The sequence below is a fragment of the Molossus molossus genome, unplaced genomic scaffold, assembly GCF_014108415.1.
Source record: "Molossus molossus isolate mMolMol1 unplaced genomic scaffold, mMolMol1.p scaffold_m16_p_18, whole genome shotgun sequence".
Taxonomy (NCBI): domain Eukaryota; kingdom Metazoa; phylum Chordata; class Mammalia; order Chiroptera; family Molossidae; genus Molossus; species Molossus molossus.
Genome location: NW_023425353.1, coordinates 29061339 through 29076711, shown reverse-complemented (window position 1 = coordinate 29076711; position 15373 = coordinate 29061339).

Genomic DNA, 15373 nt, shown 5'->3' with positions numbered 1-15373 from the left:
CTGGGGACTGGGTTCCAGGTGTTTCTGGGTAACACACAGTGAGAGCAAAGGTCACTGCCTCTGGAGGCTCTGCTATCCCTGGAGAAGACATGTTGCCCTATACCCACCACACACTGGACTCATTCATCCATTCAAAAAACTTTTTTTTTAATCCTCACCCGAGGACATTTTTTAAATTTTTTTTGTTCAGATAGAGTGGGAGGAAGAGAGAGAGAGAGAAACATCGACATGAGAGAGACACATCCAGTGGTTGCCACCCACACAAGCGAACCAGGGCCGGGGACAAACTGCAACCGAGGTACATGCCCTTAGCGGGAACCGAACCCGGGTCTCTCTGGACCGCAGGCCGATGCTCTGACTGCTGAGCCAAACCGGCCAAGGCCAGAAAAACTTTTAATGAGACCCAGGCTCAGAGTCAGATCCTATCTATAGCCACAGAGCCTCAGAACCCATCAAGACACTTACCAAAAAAATTACATTACAGTTTTAAAAATCTCAAGAGGGCCTTGGCCCTGGGAAAGGGTCCCCAAGGTGAGGACATTTGAATGAAGGCGTCAGAAGGTCTGTTGGAGAAGAAAAGACATCTGGGCTCCGAGTGTGACTGCAAAGGCACAGAGCAGCGAGCTGGCTTGGCTCTTAGTGGCAGGGACCGGGCCACTTGGTGAGCATGACTGCAGGGGGTTGTGGAGGAAAAGGAGGGGAAGACAGGGTGTGAACAGGTCTGGGGGGATGTGATGCCATGGACCTGGGGTTTATATCACCAGCTTCTGACTTGGGCCATGGCGGAGCTGGCTCCTGGACCCTGGGACCCTCGCTCCCTTCGGCAGCTTTGCCGCTTCTGCCTCTGGCTCTGCCCCTCCCAGGAGCTCCAAGCCTGGGCACGTACCTTTCCTCTTCCCACCGCCGGGCCCAGAAATCAACTCTGCTCAGCCTGGGTTACTTTTTACTGTGGGGCTGTAACTGCACACATGCTTGCCCCGGAGGGACCCGTTTCCTGAAAGGTCAGAGCTCTACAAGCCTGTCCGGCCCCAGCTGCTGGGAGCGCAGCGGGGCTGGGGCCGCAGCGGGGCTGGGGGCGCAGCGGGGCTGGGAGCGCAGCGGGGCTGGGGGCGCAGCGGGGCTGGGAGCGCAGCGGGGCTGGGGGCGCAGCAGGGCTGGGGGCGCAGCGGAGCTGGGGGCATTCCTGCGCCTGAGTCATGAAACATGGCCGGGCCCAGCGAGGGGCTCAGTGCCCGCTGGTGGCATCCAGAGAACAAGATGGGGCTCATCCTCCTCCCCAGTTTATAATTCAAAAGATGAAGAACACCCTGAGGATCCCTCGTCAACACGGAGGTTTACCTCTATTGTCCCAGAGTGTCAGCTGGAAAAGATGTAGCTGATAACCGAAGTGTTAACTGAAAACTAAGGTGCTTCACTGAAAACAAAGATACTAGTTGCCAAAAAACATCCCTAATTGCCAAGGTGTGAGCTTATCTTTAAGATCTTGGCTACAAGTTAGGGTTGGCTAATAACTGAAGTGTTAGCTGATAACTGAGATGTTGACTGAAACACTGAGCAGTTAACAGATAGCTAAGGTTGATAACTATGATATTAATGGAAAAGTACAATTTCTATAACTCAGTTATTAAATGGCTACCCAGTTATTGAAGCAGAAACTCTGAGAGATACCGGGACGTTCATATTCCTCTAGGCATTATTCACAATAGCTAAAGCATGTCAATTGACCAAAAAATATGCATAAACAAAATGTGATATAGTCATACAATGGAATATTATTCAGACTTAAAAGAGAAGGAAATTCTGACACATGCTACAACGTGGAGGAACCAGAGAACTTTATGCTCAGTGAAGTAATGTCCACCTGAGAGCGTGGTACCTGGTGCCTGGCACATAGTAAGTGTTCAATAAACATGCGTTCCTCTGCCTTGCAGACCACCCCCACCTAGTCTCCCTTCCTCCTCACTCATGCCTGCTCACCCTGTTATGTGGATCAAACACTGGCCACAAATGTTTCCCCCCTTTGGCTTAACAAAGGCAAGTTGGAGTTGTCCATAAAACAGAACAAAATACCTGCAAGGAAACAAACAAAGTCAGAACAAACAAGCCCCTCTCCTCCATCCCAAATGCCTCTGAGCAACACATGAGGTGGAGGGGTACACAGGCAGAGATGACCATCCAGGGGCCACCCAACCTCACTCTAACCATCAGGTGTCGAGAGGGCTGGGGGCCAGCCCAGAGCTTTGAAGCTGCCAGACCTAGCTGTGAATCCAGGCCCCACCTTTCAGGGACGATGTGAGCTTTAGAAAGTCACTTCACTGCTGTGTGTCTCAGGTTCCCCATCTGGGAAATGGGACAGAAGAAGCAGTGCCTGTCTGTCTGATAATCCTCTTGTTTGCGCATCAAACACTGCTGAGGTCGAATCGAGCACGGTGTGACTGGGTGGAGCTTTGTAAGAGGCAGCTCTTGGTGTTCTCCCATGTAGGGGGAAACGTGGGGAAAATTAATGCTGCCATGGACTGAAAGCACCCCCAGTCTGCACAGCCCCTCATACACCACAAGGGCCGTAAGCATAGTTAAAAGAGTAGGGGATCCTCACTTGGCCCCCCAAAAGCCTGTCCAGAGCCCTGCACACAGTAGGTCCTTTGTTAATCACAGTATTCCAGCCCTAACCCAGTGGTCTTGAAATTTTTTGTGTAATTATCTTTTAGCTTCAGGCTTCTTTCTTCAAATGAATTCTTACAAAGAAACCCTTTGGATAAAAACAGCTCAAGGTCCTGAGTCTGATCAGCTTAGTCCTCCTTCCCTTGCCCCCAGCCACCCATGGACATCCCCATGAACCACAGTGTATAAAATTCCTGCTCAAGCCCAGAAATAATGCCACCTGTCTGCTTTTATAGTGCACCTGCTGTGGACTCTGCCCTGCCTGAACCAGCGGTCTCCATCCCCTCCACTTCTATGTCATGGTCCTAAAATCAACATCTCATCCCATTTTCCAGGGGAGAAGACAAAGGCCAAAAGACACTAAGTTAGCCGAGGTACCCCAGCTTGTAAGGGCTGGACCGAGATTCACAGGGAGGTCAGTCCCTCAAAGGCTGTGCTCCTTCTACTGCCCCACATGAGGCATGGAGAAACTGAGGCCCGGAGTTGGGGGGAGTAGTGACTTCCTGAGGCCAGACCCATCTGCTGAACCTGGGTCAAGGCCAGAGTGACCTTAGTGACTTCCAAGCTGATGAGCTGTGCTGTGGCCAACACTGCCTGTGGGTGCCCAGGGGGGAGAGCGTGCTGGGCCCGGTCTACAGCTGGCCTGGACTCTGCTGCGCAACAGCTTAACATCCAGGGTGGCCGGAACCGCATCCAAGTCCAGGGTGTTGCCATAGCCTTTCACCCTGAAATCTAGCTATGGGGCATCCAAGGGTGGCTAGCATGGGGAAACTGAGGCCCAGGCTTTCAACCAGTAGCCACTGGCTTTCCAATGGGCAATCTCTGTCACAGTTATTTTGTGATTGGATGTGTAACATTAGTGACTGCATCCTCCCATCCGTCCCAGCAGCCAAGGACGGGCAGCATTTATTAAGTAAGCGGACTGTGTGCCTAGTTCTGCATTAGGCATGTTCTTAGCTGTCATCTTCTTCACTCTGCACAAATGCCCATTTCGTAGAAGGGGAAACTGAGGCTCTGAGAGGGGAGGTTATTTGCCACTTCTTCCTGACTCTGGGAACCTACAACAGGAGTGGTGGTGTAAGGGAGGGGAATGCAGTCATTTATAACCCTGGAGACACCCACTATGAAGCCTCCCAGCTCCACCAAACAGAATGTGGGCTCTACTGCACATAATATATACGTACTGAACGCATGGTGGAATGACTGAAGGCCAGACCCGTGGGTAGTGCTTTGTAGTGTTTATTGAGTGAATGAATCAATGAATGAATGGATGATTCTCAATTGGGCACATTAAATAGCTCCCAGCCACTGTCCATAAAGGGGAAGCCTGGAGCAGTCTGCTCCCCTGTCCTCTACATTGTATTTTCTCTTTTCCCCTCCTGTTCCTCCAAGGGATCCACCTGCCCAGCTCCGTTTCTCATTTGGAAGTAATTGTCTCTGTTTCCCTCTGTCTGCTGCCTCTCAAACCTAGTTCATGATTCATTCCTTCAAAGACATCTCTTTCTTGACTGAGGAATGAGCACGAATGGACTGCCTTAGTTCCTTTCTAGGGGACAAGTTTATACTTTGAAAGGGGTAGTCTTGAGAAAATAGAATCTGGGAACGTGTTATGTGGTCTGGCAGCATCCAGGATTAGGGCTCAGCCTGGGGCTAACATCAGGACTTAGTCTGTAGCTAGGGTCGGGCTCAGTTAGACGCTAAAGTTGGAGGTCATCTAGGGATGCGAGTCAGGGCTGACGTCTCAATCTATAACTTGGATTAGGATTCAGCTGGGTTAAGGTTTGGGCTCAGGCAAAGACTAAGAACAAGTCTGAGTACAGAGTCATAATCAGGGTTGAGTTCTCTCCATGAATCAGCACGTGTATTAGTCTATGGTGAAGGTCAGGGCTCTGTCTAAGACCAGGATCAGGCCTCTGCTTATGGCCCGAACTAGGACTCAGTCTGTGACCAGACTCAAGGCCCGTTTATGACCAGGATCGGGGCTCAGCCTTGAACTAAGATCAGGGCTCAGTCTGTTTTTAGGGTTAGAGCCTGGGCTATGACTAGAGTCAGGGCTTAGTCTGTGACCACAGTCAGAGATCCGTCCATAAATAGAACTAGGGCTTTGTTTGGGAACAAGTTCAGGCCTCGGGCTAAAGTGAGGATCGGCGCTCAGTCTGGAGCCAGAGCCGAGCCAGAGCTCAGTCTGTGACCAGGGTCAGGGCCCAGGTTGCGGTCAGGATCGGGGCTCAGATTATATTTGAGGCTGTTTATAGGCCGGCTATTTGGGGTGAGGAGTCAGTCTGAGACCATGATCAGGGCCCAGCCTACACCTGTGTTCAGAAGCTCCTTCGTGGGTTCCTAATGAAAAGAGTGAACACAGCTTCCAGAACCACTTAGCGCCCTCCCCAAATTCGGACCCCCTGGAGCCCACTGAATTTTCCTCTATTCCTTAAAAACCCAGTTTCTTTCTGTCGGGCGCTGTCCTGACCCTCACACGCCACAGGGGAGCTGCCTCAGTACCTCCACCCAGACCCTCATCCCCTGCTTTCCTGCCAGGGAGCCTCCTGGCTCCAGGGTTATTAAGGAAGAATCCGTGGGAAGAAGCCTGTAAACAAAATCCATCACGTGGTGCTGGGGTAGGCGCCGGTCCTCCTGTGGCTCCACCTGCAGCAGCACTGGGCGGGCGGAGTGGACAGGAGACTTAATGAAATCCAGAGGGAGGTGCCCTGGCAGGGCCTACTGGGAAGGAGGCCCAAGATGGTAATTAAATTAATTTGAGTGTGTGTCCCAACAAGCACAGAAGCAAGATTGGGGGCCAGGGCCCATTCACCCAGGGCTTCCAGAGTCTGTTATAATTATAGAGGAAAAATAAGTTTCGGAACTTACATAACTCCACTGCTTGGACCCTGAGGGTTAGGCCCAAAATGTACGTATGGCAAAGCTGTGCCCGGACACCAGAGGCATCTCTGTGTGTCACAGGACATGAAAGAGCATAGAACAAGAACTTGGTTCTTGGCTCCGCTTCTCAGATGTGTCAAAATGAGGCTCAGGGAACAAAAGCATCACCTTTGGAGTCATGTGACCTGCACATAGAACTACCATCAAGTGCCAGATCCGTTATCCTGCCTTAGACCTGTCCAGTGTGGTGACTGTGGGTGACCAGGAGAAGGGGGATTTGTTCTGCTTGAGAGGAGGAAAGGAAGGCTCTCGAGTGGAGCCCTCTAATGGAGAGTTGGGAGTGGCTAGGCCAAGAAGGGGAAGAGCATACCAGCCAGAGGGAACAGCATGTACAAAGGCACAGTGGCTGGAAGGAGCAGAGCATGGTGGGGGCCACACATTAGGGCTGACTGCAGGTGCAAGGGCAGGGGTGGGGACGGAGGGCGAGATGGGGCGGTGAAGAGCCCCATATGCAGGGGCAGCCCCAGAAAAGTCTCCCACCACTTATTTTTTAAAAAATATATGTTTTTATTGATTTTTAGAGAGAGAGGAAGGGCAAGGGGGAGAGAGATAGAAACATTGATGAGAGAGAAACATTAACCGGCTGACCCCCGCACACCCCCGACTGGGGATCGATCCCGTGCCCTGACCAGGAATCAAACTGGTGACCTCTTGGTCCATGGGTCAACGCTCAGCCACTGAACCACACTGGCTGGGTTCCCACCACTTATCTTACTTAATCCTCACAATGGCCCTATGAGCTAGATGCTTTCATTGCTCCCATCTGACAGATGAGTAAACTGAGGCTGGAAATTTGAGAAGTCTGCTCAAAGCAACACAGCCAGAAAGCGACACAGCTGGGATTAAGAACACACATCTGTAGAGCTCAAAGCTGCTCCCTTAAACATGCTTATTTTGCTGTACCTTCCCCCCTGCAACTTTCCCGGCCAGAGTCAGGGTACCATCAGGATCTCCAGGAAGAAGGGGGGAGAGATGGGACCACTCCCTCAGGAGCAGGGCAGCAGCAGGGAGATGATTTCTTACCCCGGACTACCGCAGGGCTGTCTCTAGGGGTGAGGAAGCAGAGGGATTGGTGGACAGGAGTGAGCAAAACCCATGGCAACAAGGGGGAGAGAATCATAGGAAAGGCAGTTCCAACCGAACTAGGGGCTTCTTAGACAGGAGACGAGCATCCCATCCTGGGAAGTATGTAGGCAAGGGAGAGATAGAGGCATTCCTGGATTGGGTTTCTCCTGAGATTAGAACTGCATAGCTGAGTTCTTAGGAGCACCCACTTCTGCAAAAAGCCATGTTTGGCCATTGGCAGTGGAGAGGTGTCTTCAAATAAAGCTCCTAGAAGAGGCAAGGCCTGCCCGAGGGATCCAGTTACTTCCAGAGGGTTTCAGATGTTTCCAGCACCTTGAAAGCAGGCTCTAAACAGAACCTGATATAAAAGTCCTTAGTGTGCAGAGACCTTTCTGTGGTGTCCTATCTCTCCCTGGGTAGGAGGCGACAGATGCAGTTGCACAGAGAGGGGAAGTGACTGACTGGGAGTCACACAGCATGGTCCAGTGGGCCTCCTAGAGAAGGAATATGGCCAGGCTCACCCTCAGGGCGAGGCCCTCCTGGATGGGTCAGAGGGTCCTTGACATCACCCTCAATCAGAAATGAGAGTGTATTTTTGGCTGAATATTTTCCCAACCACAGATGAGATGGGACGGGATTGCACATTCCAGATTCCTGGCAGCTTGGGAAACTACTGCAGGCCCTGCCTGGTCACTCTGCCTCCTCCTGGTTCCCTGCTGCCCACCCTACGGCCCCGGGGTCTGGCGGCCAGCTTGGATGAGAACGCTGCCTGTGGCCAAAGATGCTGGCAACATCCCACCACCGCCCCTTTCACCTCTCCCCAGACTCCCCCGTTCCATCCCTCAGATCTCATTTCCACAGATGTTAACCTGGGTCATGGGAATTTCACCAGACACAGTGAGGACAAGCATCTCAGCAGGGAAATAGTTTGTACCACAGCCCAGAGGCATGACAACAGGGTAGCCTCCTTGGAGAAGGGCCTGCCAGCTCTGTGGCTGAAGCAGGAAGCTCCTGCCCAGCAAGGGGTGGGTGATGATATGGCAGGGTAGGCGTGGCCGGCCTGCCAAGGGCCCAGAGCACTGAGGACCTGTGTTTTATCTTGGAGCAATGGGGGCCATGGAAGTTGAGCAGGGAAATGCCAGGGTCAAAAATGCATCCCTGAAAGCTCCCCCTCCGGGGGTTGGGGGGTAGGGCTCCAGTGACCAATAGATTGGATAGGCAAGAGTGTGATAGCCAGGAGATCAGGGAGGAAATTGGAGTGAGGACCCAAGTGGGGTGCAGAGGAAGGAACTAGCCAAGTCTCCAAAAGAAAAAAAAAAGGCCAGTTGATTGACTGGTAATTGTGGGGCTGGCAGGTATGGATAATAGGACCTCCATTTTACAGAAGGGAAAACTGAGGCTTAGAAGGAAGTGACTTGCCCAAGGTCACTTGTCTAGATAGTGATGGTGCTGTCACCATAGACTCCAAGTTCAGGGCCTTTTCTCTCTACTGCAGCCACTTGGCAGAGTTTAACGCCTTTGCCCCCTATGGCTGGGACTTCTGAGGTAATTCACACTTCCCAGCCAGGTCCTGCTCAGAGGGGCTTGTCTCCACCCCATTCCCTCCCAAGGCCCCTGCTCCCACCATCCCCACAGAGTCTCAGCGAGCCCCCTCCTCCACATGGTATCTATCTCCCCTTCTGCTCTTTGGTGAGGCCCATTTTGGGAAGTTCAGGGGTCAACCTCCCTTCCTGCTTCCATCTAACATAAATCCCTCCTCCCTCTCCAGGCCCCTGTCCTAGTTTAGGCCCCATCATCGCTCACCTGCACAATTAAGCAGCCTTCTCCCCATCACACTGACCCCGTGCACTCTACCATCTTTGTGACACACCAAACTGTTTGATGTCCCCAAACAGAGCACGCACTTTCACGTGGCCATGACTTTGCCATGCCCTCTCCCTAGTTCACTCTTCCTGGTGAACTCCTGTTCATCCCCTGATATACAACTGCAAACCACTTCCTGGTCGCCCTCCCAGACTGTTGCAGATAGAAGCAGTCTCTCTCTTCTTCAAACCTGGAGAGGTTGCTTATTTGTCTACCCTACCACCTGGGAGGACCTTAGGGGCAGAGGGCCTCTCTCATCTCTGCCTCCCCAGCACTCAGAACGAGGCCAGCCACACAGCAGGTACTCAGTAATTGCTGAGTAGAGAGATGAATGAACAAACAAGCAAGCAAATCAAAGAATGACTGACACTCACAACCTAGAAGCACAGACAGTTAAAGATAGATTTCGAAGCCAGACCATGACCAAGTTCCAGCTCTGCCTCTTGAGGGCTGGGTGGCCGGGGGGCTTCAGCCTCCAGAACCTCAGTTTCTGCCTCGGTAGAGTGTTGGCAATCGTTCTTAGTGTGCAGCCCGGAGAGCAAGTTTGGTAACACACCGATAACAGACACAGCCCAGTGAAGTACTTGACCGTGTGCTCTGTGAAGCCAGCTGGACTGGGTTCAAATTTTGCTTCTGCCACTTTCCAGCTGTGAGCTTGGCCGAGTTACTTGACTGCTCTGTGCCTCTGTTCCCCCACCTGTAAACAGGGAATAATAGGGCTGACCTCAAAGGGTGATTGGAAGGATCAAATGAGGAAATGCATGCAACAAGCTTACAACAGAATGTGGCAAGTACTAAGCTCCCAATACATTGTTTCATGAAGTTTACATGAAGTGTCTAACACAAGGTGTGTGCTTCACAGGGTGAGTGTCCTGCTCTCCCGCCTCCTCTGCCTCCATCCTGTGGTCCGGGGAGGACGCTGCAGGGGCTCTGCAGGGGCAGGGAGGGTTCTGATTAGCTGTCTTGGCCAGGGTCCCTCTCTGGGAAGCAGCAGTGGGTCAAACACCACAGGGGCCGCTGTTCTCCCACACGTATGTCGAATTAACCGCCCACTTCAACAGCGACGGCATTCGTTTCAGACCTTCCGTGAAGGAGGACAGTATAAAGCGAGTTACACTGCGAGGGGACTTCACTGGATGGGTTTCATTCTGAGCTCCACTGCAGGGCACCTTTCAGCATGCTCCTTTTAAGTCCCGGATCAGAGTGCTCCTTTTCACTCCAAGGTCGAAACTGCTCTGAGCATGATTATTTTATTTATTTCAAAAAATATGCCTGGCCGGTGTGGCTCAATGGTCGAGCATTGACCCATGCACCAAGAGGTCCTCGGTTTGATTCCCGGTCAGGGCACATGCCCAAGTTGTGGGCCTGATCCCCAGTGGGGGGCATGCAGGAGGCGGCCAATTGATGTTCTCTCTCATCGATGCTTCTCTCTCTCTCTCCCTCTTCCTTTCTCTCTCTATAAAAAATCAATAAAGAAACAAAATTTTTGTTTTAAATATGTTTTTATTGATTTTTTTTAGAGAGAGAGGAAGGGAGAGAGAGAAAGAAACATCGATGTCAGAGAGAAACATCTATCAGCTGCCTCCTGCACGCCCCCTACGGGGGATCGAGCCTGAAACCCGGGCATGTGCCCTAACTATGAGTTGAACTGGGACCTCTCAGCCCATGGGACGACGCTCAATCCACTGAGCCACACCTGCCAGGTGAGCATAATTATTATTTTATTATTTTTTCTTATTGATTTTTTAGAGAAGAAGGGAGAGGGACAGAGGTAGAAACGTTGATGAGAGAGAACACCGATTGGCCACCTTCTGCATGCCCCCCACTGGGGATTGGGCCCATAACCTGGGCATGTGCCCTGACTGGGAATTGAACTGGTGACCTCTTGGCTCATGGGTTGACACTCAACCACTGAACCACATCGGCCAGACTGAGCGTGATTATTTTAGTGTCTATTCTTTTTTTAAAAAATCTTTATTGTTGAATGTATTACAGATGTTCCTCATTTTTCCCCCATTGACCTCCTCCTTCCCACTCCCTCCCCACTTCCACCCCCTCCCACCCTTTCCCACACTGTTGTCTGTGCCCATTGGTTATGCATATAAGTTCTTTGGTTTATTTCTTCCCACCCCCCCAACCCCTTCCCCTTTGAGGTTTACAGTCTAGCAACGAATTTGTACTTCTTAATCCCTTCACCTTTTTCACCCATTCCCCCAACCCCCCTCCCATCTGGCAACCAACAAAATGTTCTCTGTATCTATGAGAATGTTTCTGTTCTGCCTGTTCATTTTGTTTGTAGATTCCATTGTCAATAGATATGTATTCATTGCCATTTTGTTTGTTCATATTTTTTATCTTTTTCTTCAAAAAGACCCTTCATCATTTCATATAATAATGGTTTGGTAGTGATGAACTCCTTTAACTTTTTCTTGTCTGGGAAACTCTTTATATGTCCATCGATTCTAAATGACAGCTTTGCAGGATAGAGTAATCTTGGTTGTAGGTTCTTGCTTTTCATCACTCTGAATATTTCTTGCCACTCCCTTCTGGCCTGCAAAGTTTCTTTTGAGAAATCAGCTGACAGTCTTATGGAAACTCCCTAGTAGCAGCTTTTCTCTTGCTGCTTTTAAGATTCTCTCTTTAACTTGAACCTTTTGCATTTTGATGATGATGTGTCTTGGTGTGGGCCTCTTGGGATTCATCTTGTTTGGGACTCTCTGTGCTTCCTGGACTTGTATGTCTGTTTCCTTCACCAAGTTAGGAAATTTTTCTGCCATTACTGTTTCAAATAGGTTTTCAATTTCTTGCTCTCTCCCTTCTCCTTCTGGCACCCCCAAGAGGTGAATGTTGGCACACTTGAAGTTGTCCCAGAGGCTCCTTACACTATCCTCATTTTTTTGAATTCTTTTTTCTTTTTGCTGTTCTGATTGGGTGTTTTTTGCTTCCTTATATTCCAAATCGATGGTTTGCTTTTTGGCTTTACCTACTCTACTATTGAATCTGTGTAAATGATTCTTTATTTCAGTTAGTGCCTCCTTCATTTCTAACTGTGCATCCTTCATTTCTGACTGGTCCTTTTTTATGCTCTTGAGGCCCTCACTAAGTTCACTGAGGTTCTCACTAAGTTCACTGAGCATCCTTATAAGCTAAGCAGTATTTTGAACTCAACATCTGTTAGGTTGCTTATCTCCATTTTGCTTAGTTCTTTTCCTGGGGTTTTGTTCTGTTCTTTCATTTGGGACCTGTTTCTTTGTCTCATTTTGGCTGCCTCCCTGTGTTTGTTTCTGTGTATTACTTAACGAGAGGTATGGGGCTATCTGAGACCAGATGCTGCTTGTTTGAAAGAATTTAGGAAAACCTGAAGCAGGATCCAAGCGAGGCCAATCCTATGGTAAAGCAACTGGCAACAGCTTGGGTGGGCCTGAAAGTTGGGTGGGGCGGGGCCTCAGGGGGTCACCAGGGCGGGGCTACCAGTGTGAGCCAGGTTACTGGAGTCCCAGATATGGCGGCTGTCTGCCGCCCCAGGGAAGGGCTCACCAAAGGAACAAAGGCCTCTAACAGCCCATTTGTCCTGGAGAAAGCCCCCTCTCCAGCCCTCGCTCCAGTGCCAAACAGCTCAGTTCTTCCCTGTATGTCTCTGGCGCCCCTCGAGCTGCCTCCCCTCCAAGCTTAGAGGGAGAGAGTCCGATAAGTCCGTGTGCGGGCTCTTTAAGGAGCTGCCTGGGGCTCCAGCCGCCTCAGCCTCCCTGAGCCTCAGTTCCCACTGGTTTTTCCAGCCAGAAGTTATGGGGACTTCTCTTCCTGGCACTGGAACCCTGAGCTGGGTGCCTGGTGTGGGACGGGGACCCCTCAGTCCTCAGGAAGGACCTTCCCAGCCGAGGTGTCCTCCTGATTTTTATCCCCCACACACGGGTGTGGGCCCAGCCCGTCTGCCTCCGCCCCTCCTACCAGTCTCGATGTGGCTGCTGCTTTAATTCTGTAGTTGTAGGACTTTCATCCAGCTTGATTTCAGGCGGTTTTGAATGATGTTTTTTCTGTAGTTTAGTTGTAACTTTGATGTGGTTGTGGGAGGACGTGATACCACGTTTACCTACCCGCCATCTTGACCGGAAGTCTTAGTGTCTATTCTTTTTTGAGCTCTAAGTATCAGGTGATTCAACCAAATTATATGATTTAGTCCCTTTATCGCAGGGATGAGAATGTCATTCCCAGTGGAAGGAGGAGGAGACAGGCTCAGAGAGATTTCCAAATAACGCTAAGGTCACCCAGCGTGTAAGCAGTTAGACACAGAGCCCACCTTAAAACTGCTCTTCACGCTGCTCCTCACTGCTCAGCGCTAGCTGGTGTTGGAGTCTATGGAATAGCTTGGGAAATGTTGCTTCTGGGGTGGACCTGGCACTGGATGTTATAAAGCTCCCCAGGAGATTCACCAGGCAGGCAGGTTGGCAGGATGGGTCCAGGGGACAGAGGGGCACACCTGGGGAAGACATGTCCTATGGGAGAGAGATAATCCTTGCCCCCCACAAGGATGGAGTGACCCTCTGTACCTTGCTGAGCCAGCTCCTCCCAGCCTCCCAGGGACAATTTAATCACTAAAGACCAGACCCCAGCCAAATGCAGGCTTGGAACTTCCAGAAAGCTGCCACTCCACAAGGAGTCAGCAAGGAGGCAGCAGGTCTTAAGACAGAATTTCTTCCAGGAGCCTCTCCAGACCCTGGACCGTCATCTGCCCGGACCACCACCTCCACTGCCCCCATTTGGCCTGGATCATTTCTTCAAACAAAATCTTGGAAATTTAGTTTGTCCGGACTTGGACTCGGACCCACTCATTTCCACGTTCCGGTGAAATGTCTCTGAGCCTGCATCCTCTCTCCAAACGCTCCTTTGAGATTTACAAATGCCAGTCCTTTACATTCATCCACCTTCCAGAGCTCGGCAGATTCCACAGCCCCTAAAAGACTCTGGGTTCTAATCTCAGTTCTGCAACTTCCAACGGAGTGGCTTTGAGCTGGTCATCTCCCTTCTCTGAGTCTGAGTTTCCTCCTCTCTGAGCACCTACCTTATACTCATACAAAGGCCACCGAGATTCAGTGAGAGACTGGTATGCAGGAGGCGCTCAGTAGTGACCACTGTTATTTTTACCTTGATAGTAATAAGAGAGGGATAGTGAGCAGCCCAGAGTCTCACTGCCTGCACTGCAAGCCTTTGGGATTTACACCTTGTGTGGCACACAGCTCTGACACCAAGTCATTGTCCTGCTGTCAGAGACTGATTCCAGGAGGCCATCCTATGGGCCGGAGGCTGGCGCACCTACTGATGCACTCCCCTCATCCCCTCCCCCCAGGTCCACATCCACATTGGCTTTAACAGTTGATATAATGAGCCTGAGCTCTGGCTGGAAAACCCACTGGGCGCTACCACCCTCACACTCTCCTCTAAAGCTCTCTGGCTCCAGTCTATTGCCCCCACTCTCATCTAGGCCCCCAGTGCACACACTTCCTCACTTTCACCCTGCAGAGAGGCTCTGCCCCTCAAGTGGATTCTCCACCCAGCTGAAGCCATGTAGGTCATTTTAAAACACACTGTGATCACCTGGTTATAAACCTTCATGGCTCCGTAATTCCTCCATCTCAGCCAATATCTGAGATGTAACCTGGCCATAGACAACCTCTCCATCACACCCGGCCTCCACTATGTGCTCCACTTACCCTGCCCCTCCTGGAACTGCCTGAATGTCCCAAGTTCTTTCCTGCCTCTGAGCCTTTGCACATGCTATTCCTGCTGGAATACCCTTTCTCTATCTTGTCTGCTGACCAGCTTCTGTTCAGCCGTTAGCCTCAAGTGTCTGGGGCCTTGGTTCTTTTCTCCGCAGATCACTTGGGCTTCTTCACAGCATGCTGGCTGGATTTCAAGAGTGAGGATCTCAGAGAACCAATGGAAGATGCATTGCCTTTGTGACCTAGCCCTGGAAGCTACACAGCATCATTCTGTCTTTGTCACAGGCCCACCCAGACTCAAGGGGAAAGAACATACGGACCTCACCTTTCAATGAGAGGAGTGTCCAAGTCACATCATAAGACGAGCCTGTGCATTGGAAGATGTGTGGCCATTCTTGGAAAACTAAATGCCACTGAAGGGGAAGGTCACTGTAAGAACTGCATAAGCACAGTGGCTGGGGACACTCAGTGTGAGGGCAACTGTTTGTGGCCCTCACTGACCTAGAGGTAGTGCTTTGGTAGTGTGGCCCGGCTCAGTAAGAAAGCTCAGCTATGTTAATCCCTTCTGCAAAGTATGCGAAGAAGTATCAGGGAAGATTTCTGTCTATACTCAGATCTTGTACAATTGAACAGGTTTTGAATTTTACAGCTTGAAATGTTAGTGATCTTGAAAATTCCCCAGTGGCACTGAAAAAGTAAGATGGGCCACAAATTGTTTCAAAGAGGTCTGGAGCAGGAAAAATGGGGAAATTTTCCGAGCACGCCTGGCCTACTAAGGATCATGTCTTCCGAAGGTGGTTATCAGGAGAAACCACCCCAGCACCCGTCCCTCTGACCACGGGAAATGCTTGGAATGTTCTGGGGTGATGTTCTGATGAGATCTGGCGTGAGCATATTCCATGCAGAGGCTACAGAATAGAACTGTAGGGTGGGGGTGAGGGTGCTGGTAAGGGGAGAACCAACCCAGATTTTCCTTTTTTTTTTTAAACCCTGGGCCCAGTTTCCTCTTTCCTCTTCCTCTTACCAGCTGTCCCCAAATGATTCAGATTTCCAGATTTTGAGGAATCCTTCAACCCCATGGTTTAGCACTGACACCCTGTTTTGGCTATTACACCTGAGGGGCCCCG